The sequence below is a fragment of the Amblyomma americanum genome, chromosome 1 (genome assembly GCF_052857255.1).
Source record: "Amblyomma americanum isolate KBUSLIRL-KWMA chromosome 1, ASM5285725v1, whole genome shotgun sequence".
NCBI classification, from domain to species: Eukaryota; Metazoa; Arthropoda; class Arachnida; order Ixodida; family Ixodidae; genus Amblyomma; species Amblyomma americanum.
In genome coordinates, this window is record NC_135497.1 from 204,292,162 (window position 1) to 204,312,729 (window position 20,568).

The 20,568-nt window shown below is 48.8% G+C and overlaps 1 protein-coding gene across 2 annotated transcripts in view; it reads left to right on the forward strand.

Moving 5' to 3' along the window:
- The window catches only part of LOC144114515 (uncharacterized), a 70,693-nt gene that overhangs the window by 39,378 nt on the left and 10,747 nt on the right, over nucleotides 1-20,568 (forward strand). The window lies entirely within an intron of this gene.

A 20,568-nucleotide genomic window follows, 5' to 3' on the forward strand; every position in this document is an offset into this window, starting at 1 on the left:
GCACGTGCCCGCCGACAGCCGGACGCGGCCGCGACGTTTCGAGGGGGCCGGTTCATTCTGGCAAGAGCAGTGGGGATCTAGACCGATTTCCCAAAGGCCGCTGCCCATGCGCGCGCTTACCAGAAGCAGCCAAGCCACTATCTCGCTAGCAGTAGCTTGCCTTCGCGGCATTTATTGCATTCACCTAAAGGGACCAGGGGAATCACTAGGGGGACGCTGGTCACACCAGGTGAAGCTCTGAAACGGCCAGCAGCTGCTGCGAGCAAATGGCGTGGACACTACGAGAGAGCTATACGCATTTTCTGTAAAGAAATATCTGAGAAGCGCGTTTGTTCAGCGTGATATAAGGGTGGAAGAGAAGACTGGAAATTTGGAAGCTTAATTTCAGAGCTGCCCGTGCAATGCTATTTTTGTTTTTAATTTTAGGCGAATTTATTTTAGCGCCAAAGCAGCTACTGCGCGACCTTATTACTTCAGTCCTGACCTGACCATGCTTGACGGCGCCGCGTCGGTTTCAGCCAGCCTATCTTTTTTTGTAAAGGGAGAAATATTGAGTACGATGCTGGGGACATTTCGACCTCCATGCACCCTGCAGAAGGGCCAATATATTTACTCATTGTCAAAGGCGGATATGCAAAAAAGAACATCAGGAATTTACATATTAACGCATCCTTGTTGCCGTGCTGCTGGTCTGACTTCATTTAAAGAAAGCATTTCCGCGACTGCAGCACCATGGGTAATCAACAGTGTGTGCGCGCAGCGAGTGCTCACGTCTCGTGGAAGCTTGAATACGCCACTAAAACTTCACTCACGTCTTCCCCCTCATCCTTACGCCGTGCAGAATGCTGTATACACGGCTTCACGAACTAGCGTGAAGGTTAAACCAACCGCGACCTTTCCTACAGTTTAATCTCCTTCAGAAAAACTCGACGCCAACTGAAAGGCACTTGTACATATAATGCCACGCTTAAGATCTTGAAAAAATGGTCCATTCTTGCGATGAGAAGCAAAATCTTTCTTTGAAAATTTTTTACATCGCTTGCATCTGGCAATTAAGACTGCCATAGAAGACCAATGAGGAACGCTTTTGACGATAGCAAGAACATTAATAGCAAAAAATGCAAGTCTGTCGACGGGAGATCTGTTATAGTGAAATCTCACAATACATGAAAACATTGCTTTCATAAACTCTTTTCTCCTTCAAAAATGTTTTTGTCCAGAATTGCTGGGTATGCAGGGACAAACAGCTAAACCACCCTCTACGCGCCCTTTTTATGGTCATACTTCTTTTCCAAGCTATGCGAAGTTAGGCGCCGTTTGTCCGGTGCATCCGTCATGGCATATGGCGGCGGTCAGGTGAAGCCATTTGTCCTATAAAACCCGAATAAGGGCGATGTAGACAACGCTGCTAACTGTGCGTACACAACGCACCGCGCCAGCGCGGCCGCCGGCCGGAGTACCGCAGCTCTCAGCCTGCATCGTGGCGGCGGTGGCGTATCGCAACCGCTTGTGAAATTTGAGTGTGCTGTCGGCAGTCGCGTGCCCCGCGTGCTTCGGCTGGCGCCGGTTCTATTAGCTCGTTCGTAGCAGCTCGTTGCCAGCCTGGGACATGCATCGGAAGGGGTTACAGCTACTCGGCGTCCCCTGAAGGGACAACAGCAGCTGGGCAAGTCCTTCGTTCCCGGGGTGATTCCACAGGCCGTATACTTGCAGGCAAGAGTCTCAGATAGGACATTGGCAATCCAGCCAACACAACGCCTTCCCGCCCCGGCTAGGCAAGAGCACCTCCACCTCCTGAGCTGTGCCAGACGACTAAAGAGCAATGCTTTAATCTGTGCCGTATGTGCCCCTAGACTATACCCCCCCCCCCCCCCCTCCTTGCACCCCGTAGAGGAGTTGCAGAAGAAACAACACTTTGCGTGGCCACACAAAATAGAAGTAGACAGCATGTGGTATATAGATGGCATGCAGATAGTTTCTTGACACACACAAAGCGAACAAGGGAGGGGAAAGCCTCAGGGCGCTTGCCAACGTTTCCACAAGTCCTCTTGTCGAAACCTTCGCAAGCACCGTGAGGCTTTCCCCTCCCTTGTTCATAGTTGCTATAATCAACACCATAATTTTAAAAAGATACAACATCGCACCGCAAAGACTTAATAGCTCTGCCTAACTTACTTTTTTTTGCCGGTTTCCTCACAAGATTCCACAAAACAACTAAACCAGCTACTTAGATATCTGTACACTCGCGGTGCGTCCAAGGAAACGAACTGTCAGCCGCACACGTCAGGCTCGCGGTCTGACTTCTACTGCAACCCGAGTGTGACAAAAGAACGCGGAGTCAATACTGTCTGGAGCGTCTCCGCGCTGCGTCGAAGCTCTGCGACAGCCTTGGTACGACAGATGCAAACAGCATCTGCTCCTGGACAACGAGCCGTGACTAAAACGACAATCTTTTCTTCGCTCTCGCCTTGACCTCGAATTTTGTTATCATTCCGAAACGGACGTTTCCTAGAAGAGATAGCTCGGGTAGTGCAGGAGGTGCCTTTTTTTTCTCCAGTGTCTGCGACAAATCTGCTTAAGTGCGTGGTTTTTTTCTACTCGAGCCCCGCGCAGATATACGCAGAGCATCGTGCGACTAGCTCCTCCTGATTTCTCCGGCCGTTTAGAGCGCTTTCTTTCCGCCACTGGGAGGAGAGCGCTGTAGATATTTATCTACCACAGGCTGATGACCTTTGAAAAACTTCGCGCCTGTTGGGCATAAAAAAGTGCACTTTTCCTCCATCTACCGCGCGGCTAATCGTCGAACTGCCTACATGCGTCACCTGGTAACAAACTGCGTTTTCGAGGCGCAACGCGGGAAAATTTTCTTTTGGTTCGACAGCCTTCCTACCTTTGTCGTCAGGAGTAGCACTCAGCGCAACCGAGTTCGTGGCCCGAAACCTGATCCGTTTCCGTTTAGTCTGCGCCCTTTTTCTTCTTTTGCGCTTAGAGTGTTTCGCGCGCGTTGGGTGAACACAAAAAAGGCTCCTCAGGACTTTGTTGTTTGCCCTAGGGACATTCTTGTTGTCTCTGTGAAGAATTCACCTCTCATTGCTCTTTCCGTGGAACGTCAGCTGGCTAATCATCGACAGACCGAACTTCGATGTCTGCTGACTGAATTACCTTAAGAGATTGGCGCCTGTCCTCTCAGCGTTCCTGTTTGGTCGCATTCCTCCACAATAAATTGCTCCTGTCTGCGTTGACCTATAACCGGTGGTTACGCGCGCTCTGTGTCCATGCGGATTAGAAGCAAGCAACCAGAGGTTAGTGTCTACCTCTTCGACAGTCTCAGATTGACCACGTGCTACTTCCAGTGTGTTCTCTGCCATTTCCACTGTTGTGGCACTGCCACACACTCACTGCCTTGTGCACACACTAGAAGGCTTCCTTCTCGCAATCTGTACCTTTGGGAACATCTCTCCTTTTCAATCCGCGCCGGCTGGACGCCTGAACAACCTCATCCACGGCATCGCGACTGACCAACCCATCTACGCTCTCTCTCTCGCGTTCTTTTGGCATTTCTCTCTAGGTTCAGCTCCTCCCCTTCTTTTCTGTGCTGGTTGGACGCTTTCTTTGACGGCACCTTCTCGGCGTTACGATTTCCAACTCTGTCACGGCCTGTCTTGCAATTACGGCCTCTCACTTTAAGGGCAGCTAGCTCTTTCCCTTTGCCATCGTGCTGGTTGGACGCCCGCACCGAGGCCTCTCTAGTTGCTTCCCGATATTTCTCCTCGACCTCAAAATTTGCGAGTTTCAACTGAGCAACGCTAGGCTGGGCCTTTGTTTGATCGTACACTCTGGCCTTGAAGTACGAGGACATTTCGGGGGAAAAATTTTAATAGCAGATACAAGCAGGAAATAAGTGGTCTATCTCAAATATCACATTGTTTTATCCCCATCCAGGTGCTAAAACAAATGGAACAAAATCTTTATATTTTTATTTAAAGAAATTACTAAATATGCATCTGACACCAGCAGTCATAACTTTAATTTCGTTCATCGTAAGGAAATTGTTTTTGCAGGCATGAGATGTGCAGTGAACTAAAATTATTATGACATCATCGATTGTCGTTGTATAATAGCGGAATGATCAAAAACAGTGGCTTTCACAGTGACATCTTTTTGAGAAAAAATGCGGCAATAAAAAAAATTAGCAAGATTTTACTGATTGTGGTTTATTGCACAGATATGCGCATATAAGAACTAACTGTGCTAAGCTTCAATAAAGAATATTGTACGGGAATAAAGTTAGTTTTGTTCGCGCAAGAAGAAATGGCAAAAAACTGAGTTTCTAGAAAACGACAAAGAAGATTCGGAATAAATGCGGTTGCTTCTGCTCTTGTGGCAGCACACATTTCATTCTCGTGTTGATTGAGGCATCAATAGACCGACAGGAAGATTTCCAGATATGCTGTCGGTCACCCGCCAGGCAAGATTTCAATGTGTGCAGACCAGGTTCGATGCCAATGTGCTTCGAAATATCTGGAGTCCCTGAGTTGCTATTGTTAAAATGACACACGGCATCATAACAACCAAACTTCAGTGTTGCTAAGATCGCATAGCCATCCAAGAGACTTTTAGAATAGGATGACTCTATCGGTTAGGGCACTGGGGCAATAGCGGGGAGTCAAAGCTCAGGCGCAGGACGGCACGGACTTTTTGAATAAGATGTCCCTATTCTAAAAGTCTCTAATAACGCCTCTCGGGTTATTGTCCTGCGCATTCGCACTGGCGCTCCGCTATTCCCCTATGCCCCTAACCAATAGTGTCACTCTATTCTAAAAGTCCCTAACGCGTTCCAAACGTCTTACGTCGCTTTTGTGAGGGTTTGTTTATTAAATACGAAAAAAAAAACAGACATTGTTGATGAGAAACGACTGTATTAGTATACATGAAAAAGAATGAAGAAAAAAAAACGATCTGTTGTAAAAATTAGGAAAATATTTTTATGTAAATCTTTTGGACATCTTTGGATATCTTTGGAACGGAGTTAATTATCAACAATTTTTTTGCAGGTCATTCAGAAATGAAGGAATATTCAGGTGAAAGAAAATTTTTAAAATTGATTTTTTTAAATATTGAGCTTTCAAAGGTGCCTCATACCTTAAAGCCCACCCTGGAGCGTTCACATCTCGCCTTTATGTGGTCTCGGAAATGTCAAATTACTCTCTTCACTGCGTAGTAGCCGTCCGACTCCTGTTTCACAGATGCAGTCGGACCCAAGGAATATCAGCTGGCAAAACTACCACTATCAGTAACCCGAAGTGTGTGTTCAAACTGGTATCCTCAGAGGTCCTTTCAAAATTATCCAGAAGCTTTGCGCTGTTCTCGCCTCTTTTGAACACACGGAGTCGCAAGCCCATTTTCCTTCATGAATGACGGTTAAACCTTCGCCAATATGCGTTCGTGTCTGTCTCTTCCCTTTGTTCTTTGCTGTGCTCTTTCTGGCTCTTCCCTCCTTCCGCAGTTCCACCTCCTATCTCCTGGTCCGACACTTGCAACATCTCAACTTCGAGTCTAGCTCCGTCTCCTCTGTTCTTCTTCGTTCCCCTAAATTGGTTTCCTGAGGCGTTCCTTCTCCTGAGCTTCCTCAGGTTTGCTATCTATTTTCTATGAACATTTACCGATCTCCTCATCCCTCAGAGCAGCCGTACTGAACCACGTCGATAATCTGCTGTTTCCCCACTGTTTTCTTAGAATCGATCTCCAATTGATCTCGTATTAAATGCAGGTTCGTTTCTTGCAGCTTTCGCCAGCCCATGGTTGCCCTTTTGTGATCTCTAATTCCTCACAAGCGCATTGGTGCAAAGCAAGGTTTAAATGCAAACAGAGCTCGGAGCCTAACTTTAATAACAGCACGGCATTTTGTGAAGGCTAACAGAACTCAAGGAGGGAAAACGATGCCCTCAGCAAATCGCAGCCAGGACTTCACGCCGACCATCTCGCCGCTGCCAACCAGATGTCGTGATTCATGATCTTAGGCGTGCTTACTCGCAGGGGTGAAGATAGGAATGCTGACAGGGCGGAGTTTAGGGATGGAGATAAAAGTGAAGATATATATTTACAACATTGTACATTTTCGGGTGGAAAAAGGAAATATACAGAAGGGTGGCTGGTAGGTGACTCGGAGGGTAAGGCACCGGACAAAAAGGAAACGTGATTTTATAGAAAAGGTTGAGGGACAAGAAAGTGGAGAGGAAAAAAAGAACGTCATTTTAAAACTAACTACAATTAGCAATCGCATAACCAGCTAGTGGCTAGAATAGAAGAGTTTCAACGAACTAAAATTTAGGAATAACCCTTAACAACCAAGGGTGCAGCAGCAGTATTCTAGAAATCTCAGTTGACTTCTGCGCGCGAGCTTGTAGTTGACAACAGCACCCTGTCTTAGCGTTTCAAACGGGGCTAGTTGGTAGTTCTTATTTCTTTCTGGCTATTCTTATCTTATCGCTAGCTCATACCCTAGCTCATATGCTGATATTGTTTAGTCCTATTGTACAGACCGGCTCATATGTTTCCAAAAAAGGCTTTAGAAACCTGAAAGTGCCTCCGCATAAAACCACTACATGTACAAAAGAGCCCAATAATAAATGTTAGAAATGCGCCTTGAGATTACACAGAAACGGCCACGGCGATTTACGATGGGTGCGCGGCAAATTCCTAGCAGAACCTTCTCAAAATACTCCTCCTGTGGTGAGTGCCCGAACAGATAGCACTGGGACGTGAGGACAGTTCGAATTTGCGGATGTTTAGCTGCATGCTAAAAGGTTACTGTAAGGTATTTCAGGTATAGGTTAATACAGGTTACTACAGAGGCAAGTTTTTCGTGCATTCATAGCTCCCCCCCCACCGCTCCCAGTCAAGCCCGTCATCTCGCGCGCTCTGGAAATAATCAGTGAGGATCAGCGAGACTCTTTGGCAGGATATGGCGCACCACGCTAACAGTCGGAAACCATTTCTTTGTTGTCACTGATCTCAGTTTTTTTTTAAACCTTTTGCCCAGATTCAAAGAAGGAACGGTGCATATAACTGAATACATTAGAAAACACAGACTTTATTTTAACATCATCTGCGCAGGTAGTCAGAGAGGAAAGAGAGACCAGGATGTCAAGAACAACCCTCATTAAGCTTCAGTCTCATTCTGTCACCGTCGTCGAGAAGCGTGCCTTCGCCTCAATGTGGGCGCTGTTCAGCATTTCGTAGCTTGCCACGCTTCAATTTTGTGCCCCCACGCTGGCGCTCCTTTCGCGCTTGTCATGGCAGTCCTTCTGGCGCCCAGGTGCATGTCGATTGAAACCCCGTTTGCTTAAATGCGAGCCAGGATCTCAGCCTCTACGAAGCGCGATCGACGTAGGTGTCTTAATTTCTTCGGTCCTGTTACGTATCTTTCGTTCATTATTGAGTCAATAGGTCATCTGACGAAAAACATCGAACCTATCTTGTGCTCCAAGAGTCATGTATATGCGACGAACAAGTGGTCAGAGGGTAAGTTGTATATGTTCACAACGCTTTTAGAACAAAATTAGGGTGATAAGGCAACGTAGGCGCTAAGCTTGAGATGTGGTCAAGCTGGTATGTAGTCGAAGCGTACTAAAATCGACAACTTCGCAAAAGGCTGACTGAAATAGCTGTCCACAAGAAGACGCCAAACGTCTGAGTCTGTTTTTACCTGTCATCGATTGTCACCGCTTTTTCGGATTTTTTTTAGCTCTGATCGCAGTGGAAGGGGGCCAGTTTAATTAGCTGAAAGTCAAAACGATTCGTTCGCTGACTTGGTTCAGCTCGGCGAAAGAGCTCAGCGAAAAAGATGAACCGTTGGCGGGACACATCGCCCATCCTCTCCTCGTAGATGATTTTCTTGGCCGCGCTTCGGGCTCTTTTTCATTCTCACTCCAGACAGCACCATTCGCTCACGTCTGGTGGAAAGCCCCTGGAACTCATCGTGCTGCCGATAATGTACCGGGCGGGGTGAGGAGGAGAATAAACGAGAAAAGTGTCCGCTTCGGTAAGATCATCTATCAGAATCGTCCGCCCCAATGCTCGTTGAACGGTCAGACCAGCGAGTTTCTATTTTACTGTATTGCTCTTCGAACGGGGGCGGCCGCCCGTGGACGCCGAGTATTTTCGTTAATCGAAGCGTGTGTCCCACAGCAAGCGACTGGATCCAGGGCGGCTGCGCAATCAACCTTGAAGTAATAAATGCGATCACAGGAACAAACGGCATACGTTGCAGACAGGACTGATAGAACAAGCTGGTCGTGGCTTGTGCAATAGCGAGAAATCTTGGAATCTGCTTCAGGGAGCGTCGCCTTGCAGGACTTGCTGGCTTCAGTGGGCGTGCGAGTATGTTGGTGTGTTTCAAGCTGCGAAGTGTTCGACAGACACGAAATCAAACCAGCGAGAAACGAGGAAGCGAGTGCGGCCCGAATCTACCAAGTGTCAACGCTCTGTCTCCAGCGCTCTCTGGTACCGGTAAGTGGCCACCGCGTGAAGAGGGGGACGTCGACCGTTATCGTCTCTTCGCGGATCTAGAAGAAGAAAAAAAAATACGAAGCTGGCATCGAGGGCCGCCGTTTGTTGACACAAGAGACGTCGCTAGCTTACACCACTGCTGCGCGGCTAAGCTGTCAACGCGATTAAAAGACGGCAATCGAAGTTGCTCACGCTCATCACGTCGTGACCGGTCCAGCGGCGGCGTTGCACAATGCGCCCTAAAAGTGCGTCGACCAGGAGGAAGTGACGAAGGCGCTGCACAGTCACGATGACCGTCATTCCCGATCGAAGGAACCTATATATACGTCCCGACACGAAATGCGGACGAGTTTTGGCGACAATCTCGTCTGCGGCTCACGTACCGTCGGGACGTGCTCCGGTCTTCTCGCAGCGTTTACGGCACCCGCGGCAGCCGCTGTCTTTGTTGGGCGCCCACGGCTACGGCTTCAGCGGCGGCATCGGTTGCGACTTGGCGGCCTCTTCACCGAGTTCCCGCACGTGCTGCACGACACCCGAGATTTCGGGGCCACCATCGGGACCCCGCTATCTCCCCAATACCGCCCGAGAGAGGTCGGCGACATCGCGCTCCGGAAGTTTTTGAAACACCGAGGTATTTTGGGCAACGAAGTCGCTGACGACGCTGCCGAGGATAAACAGCTGCAACCCTGTGCACCAAGGTCAGTGTTCCTTGTCCATTCTCAATGCCGGTCGCCGTAATGGCAGCAGCCTAAAGTCGTTGGCAACGTGGTGAGACTCAATATCATAAATAGCAGTGCACCAGAAAAAACATCCTCTCGCTTTTCTAAAATTGACTCTGGGCATCCGCGTCTGGGCGAGGTCTGAAGTTCAAACAGTCTCAAGGCTTTCTGGACTTCGGACATCGCACGTCATATATAGAAAGCTACCCATATAGCAGCTACGTGGTTGGAATGCGCAAAGAGAAAATTACCTGGATGCTTACAGATGGAGAACAGTGCCTCTTACAAGCCTACTGGCATTAAGAGTGTCAGAAAGCAAACGGCGCTCAAGACAGTCATCGTTGTTATATTTCAGCACGCTTTCTGTCATCCTTTAGAAATGAACCAGCAGAAAAGACGAAAGCACAAGTGAGGGAAGGTAGACAGGATGGCTACTGGGAGCCAGTAGTCCTGTATACATGTTCACTTGGGTTTTCGTCCTCTGTACCTTGTCTTAGTGGAGGGTATTCGTCTGTTTTTGCTCGTTCATTTGAAGCGCCGTGCTAGAAAACTTGTCCAACTATCCACGCTGTTTCAGATTGTGTTATACCACTCACTAAATGCAGCAATCTCATTTGCAGCGAGGCGGTTTCTCTGCTACCTTTTCGGCTACTGCGGAGTACTCGTGCCGTGCAAGCAGTATTTTTTGTCACTTCCTTTCCTGCAAAAACAAAACAGATGATTCCGTTCCAATATGTTGATTATTCCACTGCATCTCATGTGACCTTATGTACATAAGACAAAAATACTATTTAATTGAAAGTCTGGGAGCGCTACAACTCCATTTCCAAAATGCTGCTTTATTTTCACGAATGTGTGGCTTCTGTAGGAGGCTTCAGAAAATGCTAACTTTTAATCACCGGCTACTCAGTTGTTGGGCGATGCCATTGACTGAACGCGCCTATGGCTGGTGGCCTTTGGGACAGTGTATTGCCACCTGAAAACGTGAACATTCTGAGTAGCTTGCCCGATTTAAGATAGAGGTCTGGTTGGGGTAGCGTGCATCCTGTTTGATACCCCGCATCACATCTCACAGCTTCTGCTTTTTTTAAAGCTCGCAGCCTGAAATAGGGCCAGCTATTCGACATTCCTAATATCCTACGCGCCGTCGTCACTGTCGGCGGAGTTACTGTATATATATATATATATATATATATATATATATATATATATATATATATATATATATATATATATATATATATATATATATATATATATATATATATATATATATATATATATATGGCGTCGAGGTACATTTATCAGCAACCTTCGTTGGAGAACGTTAGTGTTAACTAATTGTCGATGTTGCGCTTAGCCGAATATATTCTACCAGCGTTGATGCAACTCTTTAGTGCGAAATCACGAAGGAAGCTCATACGGTTGAAAGGCACGCAAGCCATTCATGTTTCAGTGTGTTCTAGCACATGCCGGCGTCGTAGGAAACGATGCAGGTAATGCGTGTTCAGCTCATAGCGATGGCTTTGCAAGAGTGCCCTCGGTAAGCAGGGCGGTGCGCGACACTTTCTCTGCCTTAGCCTGCACCCTGGTGACAGTGTTAACAGAAAGCTCTGCCCTACACCACTATGCGGCCATGGTTTTGGTCGGCAAGCCAAACAACGCCCTTAAGCACTTCCGTTTACTTTATGGGTTGGGAGCTTCAATGTGGCAATATAGCCTCACAGGCCAGGACAAGCGTTCTGGCTTCTTGCACTGCGCGTGGAGTCTGCAGAGAGGCTTACGATGCTTGCTTTTACAACTTCAATCTTTCAGCAGTCCTCACGCTGTACTGATGACCGAGTTTCGTCGGCTTTGCGTGCAGAGGTTTTCGTTCGGTCGTTTCTAGGCGGGCGGCCGTAATGTCATTGTAAGACCCAAATAACATCAGAACACTTAGTGTCAGCGGATCTTGACCGTCGCCAGTAGGGTTCGTCTTCTGTGCAGGGTCGGGGTGCCCCTTTCAAGAGACGACGGCCGGCTAGCTGCTTTCTTAATTGTGTCCATCCTGAGCTATTTTTAAATGCTTTTTGATTTAAGAATATAAACACCTAATTTCCCACTGCTTGTCCTGTAAGCCACTGGCCGGAACCAGAAATACAAACGGCCAGCGATTCTGCACACACTCCCACATCAAAAGCAGCAAGCACCACTGCTGAACGAAGCCGAAGAAATGCGCCCTTAGGCTACAGGGAACAGCCGAGCATGCTGCGAAAGCAGCCGTCAGCAAAATTACATAGCGAAACGGGAACACTATACCTGCAACTATCTTTTCTCGGTTCGAGAGCAAAGGTGATCATTGCATATATAATTTCAACTTGGAATCTGACAGACACCACTTTCGCAGTCAGGGCAGCTACAGAGGCCTGGCCACGGGCCTATTCCGTCGTGATAGCTCACGCGTACGGCCGATTTGCAAACAGCGAGAAGATGCGCAGCTGCCGACAGCCACTCGTGATCTCCTCCTGACAGGCCAGATGTAACGAACGTTAGTGGGCCTGCGTGGGGAGGAGTAGCCGAAGCTTCGCGATTCAAAGGCGATACGGAATGTCCCACATCCCGTGCGGGCACATGCACATCCGCAGGCCTCGACTCCGGCACGACGCTGGCAAGCAGGTGACAACCCCCGTCTCGGCAGCGCAGCGATTCATCATCACGCGGTTGCATGCTGACGGCCCCGATCAACTTCCCAGGCACCCCAGCGTCCGTTGCGGGCTTGACCGTGACCGCGAAAGCCGTCACGCGGCACGAAAGGGACCCCGTTCAGTGGTCGGCGAGCGGGCATCGCGGTCGCTGTGGTGACAAGTCGATGATTACGTCAGCGCCCGCTGTGGGCAGCCAGCCGGCACGCTTGGATGACCGCGCTCGCTCTTCGGGCTTCTCTTTTCGGAGAGCTGTGCTCTCGGTTACTTCGCCTTGCGTCTGTCACTCGAGCTCCCTGCAGATTATCTTCGGCCACTCAGGTGAATGAGCGACAACTACACTGAAGGAGGACTGCTTCCGGTGAGACAAATCCCTCTTTAAAAATGGTGCGTGCTCCACGGGAGGCGATGGCTCGCTCTCGAAGGAAAGAGAAGTGTTTAAACATGGAGGCGTTGAACCCATTGAAAAGAAGCGGCTACCCTGAAAGCGGGCTGAACGACTGTTTTTATTTGGGTTGCCGCAGCTCGATAGGACACAGCAGGGCATGATACGCGTCCATAGGCGGATCAGCCGTTGTATAACTACACCAAGTTGCGCCAGCCCATAGCTTCCAAATTGCTAATCACCGCGTCGAAAGATGAAGAGGTGAGTGCTCTTAGCTTCAGGCAGAATCTGCTTCGCAAAGGCAGTGAGCAATTGGTCCTCCTCAATGCCACCTTGAGCCTGTGTCAGCCGTTGGTTCCCGCAGCCCAGTAGCAATAGAGAGTAGTTCTGGCAAAACAAATAGCGTAACTCAAGGTCATGGGAGAACACTCGCAAAGGCCGGTTTGTAGGCTACTGCAGTGGTTAATAAGCGGGCAGCAAGACAGGCACTTTGGCACAAAAGCCCCGCCAGTGTGTTTCCGCAGCTATAATCGGCTAACATTTAGACGGGGCAATCGTCGTGATCGCTCAGTGGCTACTACGCTCAGCCGCTCACGGTTTCGATACCGGCAGTGGCGGCCGCGCTTTTCCGGAGGCGAAACGCAAAAATTTCATCTACACAGATTTCAGAGCACGTTAAGGAGCCCCAGGAGTGTTCGGAGACCTTCGCTAAGGCATGTCTAAATATCCTCTATGCAACGAAAAATCGTATTTTGGCTGGCTTGTTTCGTATTTCAGTGCTATTATCTTATAACAGGCGTTAACGATCGCGACTGTAGCAGTGGCTTATGTTGAATTTCAATGGCAGATCTGGATCAAGTTTTTCTGCCCTGTTTGGATCAGTTGCATTCCAATGGCACATTGGGAGCGCGAGTTGTCTGTTCCAGTGGCTGATCGGGATCAGGCGTCGATCGCGGATCGCTCTGTGGAGCAGCGATATTTGGTCCGCCGGAATCGGCAGATTTGACCGGAACTTCGCCTGACGTGTTCCTTTCCCCCGCGTCTGCTTCCTTTCTCGAGCGGCTGGCGGCTGTTTTCTTCCTGTCGTTGCTACGCCGTTACGCGATGATCCGGGCAACATAGGAAGGTTTTTTTTTTTTATTATTAGCCACGTGCACCGCCATCTCAGCCGAACCGACCAATGATAACACTCACAAATGCAATTATTTTTCTTTTTGTTCGCGTCTGCATAAATAAAAGTTACTGCGTAACTGAAAAAAAAAAGAATGTGCTAACAATGTCAATTCTTTTCGACTGCTTTTTAGACCAAAATCGTTAACCTCTTTGGACCAGCCGCGATTTTTAACGTGATACAACGCGTACTCGCTAAGCCGAGCAGCTGTATAAATACAAAACAGTCTGAAAATTTTGCCCGTTTCATCGCTAAAGTTTGTGCTGCGGGCATCTTCTGACAGAGAGAGTCTTTCGTTTGCCGTGAACGTGAGGGACAAAGTGGCGGCAAGGACGAATCGGTGGTGAAGCGAAAGGCCCAGCTTCGACGGGCGCCGCCATGTTGCCTGAACGTAGAGCTTTTCTTGCAGTAACTGTCCCCTCGGGAGCGCACGCATTCCATTCTCAGAATGGGAGGGAGCGATCTCTGCCGGAGCTACTCGGTCCGTTCGTGCGTGATTCGGCGGAGCGCTCTCGATCTGCCATTGGAATTCAACATTAGTGGTTTAAAAGAGAATCCGCGCTTCGTACGCGCCAGGTGTTGAGGTTCGATCCTCAGTGCCGCCGGGTACCCACCGGTTTCAAGTGGGTGTAAGCTTTCCCCTGGCCTGGTGCTAGGCTTTCTGTGAGGCGAAATGTTAGGCTCGGAAAGAAGGGTCTTTGACTCCACTTTAATTGTGCAAGCGAAAGCACCTCTTTGGTCGAGCTCCTCTTGCGCTGACAATTATCATCAGCAGCATTAATGATCGCAAAATTCGGTTTGCGTTCGTGTTTACAATTGGGAAAGCAAATTTTGTGGGACTGGCCTCAGGGAAACATTTATGGGTAGCTCTTGGAGGGAGAGGTCGGGGGTCCTATATGCTCAATCAATTTTTTGAACTTTGTTTTCTAGCAATATAAAAATCGTTTGGCGCGTTATGCTCATCGCAAGCGCACGGTAACTGCAAGAGGCTAAACTGATGTGGAACGCGGCCTACAAAATCTATGAGAGCACTGCGTAACCTTTGTGCAAATTTCAACTGACGACATATTCTCTGCTATGGCGACTTTCCACACCCTTCGTCACTTTATTTTTTCTCTTTCGTTTTGAAAAGCATCCGCCAACCTGTGCTTGCCAGCAGATCCCCAAACCGAGGCGTCCGATACACCGTAACGGTCTCATTTCCACCCGCGCCCTGCGCTGCCTCAGCCGACGCTTCCGCCGTTCCGATATTCTCAGACAATGACGCCCATCGGTGACCCAGATTTTCCGGAGAAGTGCACTCCACTCGTGCGGCGAAGCTCTGGTGGTTTATACATGAAAACGATGTGGACCAGAGGCCGCGTGTTAACTCAGCGAAGATCTTCGCTGCGCACAAACCGTGGCCGGCGCGCCTGCGCGCAAATATAGCCGACCTAACCATCGACGCCGCTATTCGTGCCTGGCTCACGGCGTTTGCTGCAGGCCGAGACGAGGGGCACACGTAATGCGTATGAGCCACCGGAACAATCCACGCTCGACGACGGCAGAGAAATAAAGCCAAGAGAGGGGGACCCGAAAGCGGGAATAAGGAGCCAAAAAGCGCGATTGGGCTGCAGATAAGCAGACTGGAACACGTCTCAGGCGAGCAAGTTTTCCTGGCGGCAGAGGAAGTTGTCCTCGTAGGCGCTGCCCCCCCCCCCCCCCCCCCCTTCGCAGCAGGCGAGATGCTTCCGAGGCACGGCGGTCGCGCGTACGGGGCCCCGAAATTTTAGTGCACGGACCATCTCGCCGCGGGCCGGCTTTCCTGGTTATCGACCGGCGGCGAGAATGTTAATGAGCCGCCCGGGCGTTTATCGCGCCGCGCAGCGGCTGAGCGCGTCGCAATCGGGCCACGATGTGTATCACTCCGTCAATCCGGAGTGCTCCTGAGCGACAGCCTGATTCGTCGCAAACGCGTCCGCCGACTGATTTTGCTTGTAATTGACTCGTGTGCTGCCGTTATTAGGCGGCGGCAAAAAACGAGATCAGCAGTCTGCCCTGCAGGCGGCTCCGTCGCTTTAGCCGCACCATTAAGCGAGTTACTTCGGAAGCATTGGGTCAGGAAAATGGAAGTGGCTGGTTGCCCTTGAAATTAGGTTCTTTTTTTTTAATAGTATTGCGCATGCTTACTGGATTATGCCCTAATGTATGCAGGGAATTTTCCAAATGGTTTCCGCGCATTCCTGAAGAATTTTTCAAGCAGCTGCAGTTGCTATTTACAAGCTCATACTTTTTGCTTAAATTTGCAACGGTTGCTGCGCAGTGCGAAATAATATTGTATTCCTCATTGATTATCTCTGCACCTTGATGAACGAAGCTGTATGCGCCGCTCGTGCCTTGACAGGTTCATGATTGAATGAAACATTTAACTCTCACGCTCAACCAGTAAGCGCCACTGGCTCGATGGGCGAGTGTGCAGTGCATGCTGTGTGGGCGTATATTCGGATCGCTATCACATGTCCTTTTCTGCTTCTCAGTGTTCATGCAGGTTTGCGCGCGTGGCGTAGCTGGGTTGCTCGCTTTGGTCGCCGCGGCAGCTATACGCACCAACTTTCTATTCCGTCTTAGCCTGGAATTTTCACTCTGAGAACTGTCACTGCTGAATGGAAGGGCTTTTCCGAGGTCGGTCACATTAGAGGTGCTGGCTTTATGCTGCGGCATCCCAAAAATTACGCATGATGGACATCTGGAGAAGCAGGAAAAATTGGCCCAACTATAAACGTAACACTGCTCTGTATTCGCTACACTATACTTAGTGGTAACTAGTGTACGGCATCTACCTAAAGATATAAAGGTCGTTTATTCCGAGGGTTTGTGGCAGAACGTCGCAACGATGGGTCGGCGCTCAGACATCACTCGTGCTCCAAGCTGACCTCCGTCTTCCCCTTCTGTTGTGCCGCGTACGCTGACGCCGGCCTGCTACATTACAATAGTATTACTGACGCGCCAATGTCGGTGGAATAGTGCTCTTAATAATTTAATTCGCTTAGTGATTGTCATCTTTTACTACCTGTGGTTACTAGTAGGATCCTGGTAACTTCCATGACTACCAAAAATTATGCATTTGTCAGTCTGGAAAAATGTGTGAGCAGAATACTCAGGACAACGTGGTATTTAATAGGGAACAAGTTAATCTCTCTTTTAACACATAATGGCGCGTCACATTCCAACCGCGTAGTGAGGACTTTGACACACCATGAGCGGGATGCCGCCGAGGGGGCGAAACTTGCGGTGACAACTCGCTGCGCGGCGAACGTGAGAATGAGGAGTGTGTTTTTGGAGACGAGAGGGTGCTTGCAGTGATGAGTGAATTATGAGTGCGAAAATCATGCCGGGGATAAGCGAACATTCATCATCGTCAAGTGCCTTGCAGTAGTCAGCGACTGAATATTACGGGAAGTACTCGGTACACTGTAAGTGGTAAAGTAAATAGGCTGCAAAGGCATTGGACGCTTTGCTTGACGAGGAAAAGCGCAAATTTACGTTCGCATGACGCAGTAGACGTATGCAAGCGTCTTATTACATATTATATCTGGTTGCCCCATTTTATTATGCCACATTTGTGAAAGCCCTGTTTGCAACTGAGATTTCTTCCACACGCCGTTATTTGTCCATGCCGTTCTATACGCGCCGGATGCAGCCAAGGTCAGAGAGTGCCTGTTTCATAATGTGGCGGGCATCCAAGGAGAAAGCGTGCCCGCGATAGCACACGTTAATTACGACACGCAATGCTTTAGTGTAGCAGTGCATTTCATTCATGCAAAAGTGTCGTCCATGAATGGCGGCATGGCTGATTTTTTTTTTTTTTACGCAGTGCTCTAGTTTGCTGATCTCTATTCTTTATGGGGGCCTTCAGCCTGGTGGGTATGTATTAAGGAATAATTATGTGGCATAGGAAACATCAATACATATTTATTTTTATTACCACTGAGGCACCATTCCCGCATAACAAAATCAAAGAACGCTTTTTAATTTGAATATATCGGACCTTAAATCTACATCTCTGCTACCGAATTCTCGCATCTCGGTGATCACCCACACGTATACGTAAAACATAGCGCTCGTTACATAACTAACTCCGAGCTTATTAAATATTCATAGTGGCAGTAGTCAAGTAGCCTTACATGCATGCGACCATTCCAAGAAGGCCTGTCTGCCTTAAATGTAGTAAAACAATGAAACAGGGAACTCATGTCGAATTAATTACGGCTGTAGGAGATATATTTTTTACCACAATACGACTGACCACTGCAATGGCAAGACGATGATACTAACGAACACGGTCACGTTGTCGACACAGCCATGATGAGAGATAGAGAAATGACTGGTAAGGCTGAGAGGAGGGCCGGTGTACAGATGACCCTATCCTGTAACTCTACACTGGGGAAGATAGAAGGAAAGAAAGAGGCATGCGTACAAATGGAAGGTGATTATGTCATAATACAATGAGATGTCCACGTATACAACGGCGTGCACTCGTCTCTGGCGTAGATTCTGCTGAGTAGCACACGCTGTCCATGTCCTGCCCACACTTACATCACTAATCCCCGTATACATGATTCATAGATGGACTTTTATGCACGCACGTCTTAGCACGCTCACGTATGCACATGCAGCATTCGCAGCGTCAATGGTACAGTCCATATACGTACAGTTGTGGACCGAATAATGTGGACTACTTCATCGTTCCACATCTTCCCTCGCATTGCGTAATGGCAATAGAAATGTTTGCTGCCTTTTGTGCAAGCATGCGGGTGTGATTTAGGCTTGCATCAGTATCAAAATACCCACTACTTTTTGCTGAGTGGTGCGTCAGACGAGTTTAACCGCCAAAGTATGGTCAGTATTATTATGTTCGTGACTGCAAATCTTCAGAGACGGACTTCATCCCCCTCCCCCCCCCCCCCACACACACACACACACACTCACGCGCGTACGCACGCACGTTCCGGCACACAGGCGTATGCGCATGCATGGTCCGCAGTGTTAATAGTGTAAGCTGTGCTCAGCGCTCACGCATGTCTCAGAAACTGGTATCTAGGCCTCTTTCACATCAAAACTGGAGGACAGCCTTCGTCGCACACCAGCCATGAGTGACTTTCGCCCTGGCGCCCATGACAATTCCCTCAGAGAGAGGGCGAGAGGCCCAACCGTTCGACGGTAGCTTTAGTCGCTCTCCTCTCATCACTGCAGCGAGGGCACTCGCAAAGAATGTGGTGGTGAATTGTTTCTAGGATATTGCAGTGCAAGCAGTTTGGACGTTGCGACACGACGCCGGCGTAATCGATCAGGTTCTTGCACATGTTAATTAACTCTCCGCTATTTGAGTCACTTTGAAATTATACAAAATCTTCTATGCCATCGCCATTAAGAAGCGACCACGTACGAAATAAACATTTCGCCTTTTAATTGCTGCACTCATTTGTCGAAATACAGTTTTTTTCCACGTGCTATATAGACATTTTGGAAGTCTCTTCGTGGCCCTCACCGTGCGCTGGGAATGAAATAATTTTTAGACGTTTTCCTAATTTGCGTTTCCTGGTGTTTTTAGTATATCATATCCTGCTGATTGTTATGATTTGTTCGTGCTTTTTTGTTGTCTCCTGTTGCAATGCGATCACCATTGCAGTAAGCGGAGGCAGAGCGATGTGCGCCTTGACACGCCCGGAGTGGGCGCTCGCTGGTAATGGCGGTTTTCTTTCCTGCCCTCACCCCTTCTGGTGAGGGCAGTCCATCTTCCACATACGGCAAGAGTCCGCGACCAGCGCCCGCGAGCAAATACGACAAAGAAAACGCATGCGTTCATCCTCTGGGTCATGAGCGCTGGTGGATGTGAAGGTGCTGACAAACATATTTGGAACGTGAAATCCTCGAAGAAGCTTAATTTCCTGACAGTCCAGTCATGCAACCATGAAGCAAAGGCATGTTCTGCACTTCCCTGCTCCGGCTGCTCACTGCACCGTTCGTCCGGCCGCGCTGCCACGCAGCGAGGAAAATCAGCTCTTTCACAACTTCCGTGTTCCGAAAACTTCTGTAGGCATCTGTGCAAGAAATGAAGCGCTGTCCTCTCGGCTTGCCGTGCGGCGCGGTGCTAAAATGGTCGTTTCAGCGACCGCTTCCTGAAGTCGTCTTGAGCTGAACGAACCAACTTTCGCCCGGACAGTCGCCGAGCCGCGTCTGCTGCCACACGCTTCAGGTTTCTCACAAAACAGCAACTACGGCGGACCTTCCCAGTACTGAAGAGTATGCCCTGAACTCGACACGACGCCGTTTTGCGGTCACTAAAGGCCATGCGCAAAGTTCTCCCATAGCCTTACGTGAAAGTTTCACGACTAGTAATATAGGAACACAGGGCCTGCTTTTTCTCGCAGCTCATCAAAAGCACAAATATTTCCAGGTAACAATGTCAATTTGCATGCCGAGTGAATTAGATGGATGTGCGCTGAGCTTACGCTGCAAAAACATGAAGCGTGGCTTGTCAGCGCACAGGGTGTAATATACATAAAATGCCTGATATTGTTTCGGTTTCTCTGGTGAAGTGAATAGCCTACAGAGTGCGTGGAACGCTGCTCTACATGCAATCCCAAGCCCAGAGAATCTGGACAAACGGTTCTAGTTCGCCCGGCTGCCACCACGAGCCGCGTGGCGCTGAACACGCAAAATCCTCACGGGAATGTCGAACGTTTGGTACATCCCACTGAGTTTTTACGGCCGTCCGAAATAGCTGGTGCGAGCGTAGGAAGCATTTTATGGGTCGGATTTTGTAGCGAGGAGAAAGAGTCCGCCATGATACCCACAATGATCGCGCAGGATATATCGGGACACTCTAGCTTTGTCCCAACTGAGTTACGCGCTGTTCGCTGCTGGAGGTCAACAGATGACGCTAGTTGCTGATGTCCATGAAAGCGGGGACCGGTTTGTTTTTTCTGTACATTATTTCTACAGTGCTTCTGTCGCTTACGACGTGTGCTCTTATCTTCAGTTTGTTTTTGGATTCATAATTACATTACCAAATAAATAGAAAAAACGCGCTGTTGTCGAACCGTCGACTGCACTGATAAG